The sequence below is a fragment of the Seriola lalandi genome, unplaced genomic scaffold (genome assembly GCF_002814215.2).
Source record: "Seriola lalandi dorsalis isolate HSWRI2012SDOR001 ecotype SW California unplaced genomic scaffold, Sedor1 jcf7180002054847, whole genome shotgun sequence".
NCBI lineage: Eukaryota > Metazoa > Chordata > Actinopteri > Carangiformes > Carangidae > Seriola > Seriola lalandi.
This window is the reverse complement of record NW_019525400.1, coordinates 222,514-223,400: the sequence shown is the minus strand read 5'-3', so window position 1 is coordinate 223,400 and position 887 is coordinate 222,514. Positions and strand designations below refer to the sequence as shown.

At 36.5% G+C, this 887-nt stretch overlaps 1 protein-coding gene across 1 annotated transcript in view; it reads left to right on the top strand.

Annotated features, from left to right (window-relative positions):
* Positions 1-887, top strand: part of LOC111670253 (neuronal acetylcholine receptor subunit alpha-7-like) — a 38,126-nt gene that overhangs the window by 3,224 nt on the left and 34,015 nt on the right. The window lies entirely within an intron of this gene.

Here is an 887-nt window from a genome sequence, read left to right as displayed (position 1 = left end):
TGAGCAGCAGATTGAACGGATGAAAGCAACTGAAATATTCAATAGAAATAATAATGATAATAATTATTTATAGAGAATTAAAAAATGAAAAAAAACACCATCTTAGTGATTGATGACAAATTATTTCTAAAACAAAAAGACACAAGATGCAAATGTCAACTCCATATTTTCATGTTACCAACACGTGAAGAAGATTATTAGAATATTAAATAAATCAAAATATGAAATAAAATCTCAATAGACAGAAACAAAACAAAGTCAAGTTTTAGGTGAAAGGTGAAAATTATTTAAGATAAAAGTCTAAAATCTGTAATTAATGTGAAGTGATTCTCTGATTGTCTCTTTTTAACACGAACACCTGAGCAGCAGCGTCATCGTCTGTCTGCAGCGCCTTTAATTAAATACGTCTTTACTTCAAGTCAAACATTTGCAAAAACAATGAGTCTCTGAACGCTCGTTTCCCGCCTCCGCTGCGTCTGATGAGTCTGACTCTCCAGTAGCTGCCATTAAAACCACCACAGAAGAAGAAGCAGATGCTCATTAACAGCACTGGAGAACATGTGACATTTCTGTTTGTGTCATGTGTTGATGTGAGGAAGGTTCCAGCCTCCTCATCATCATCTTCATCCTCCTCCTCATCATCGCTCCACACAGCAGGGGGTTTCCTCTTTTCACTGGAGGCCTCATGTTCTGAACTTAAAAACTTTCTTTCTCTTTTCTTTTTGCACAAATTGGAAACTTGCACAAAATCGGTTCGGCTGTCAGAACATATTTGAATCAGACAGTTTAAAGTCAGACGTGTTATTATCTCCTCTGGTTCTGCAGCTCTGTCGCTTCAATCCGATTAAACCCCAGTTTTTAACTTTCACTTCCTCGGCTGAAAAAAA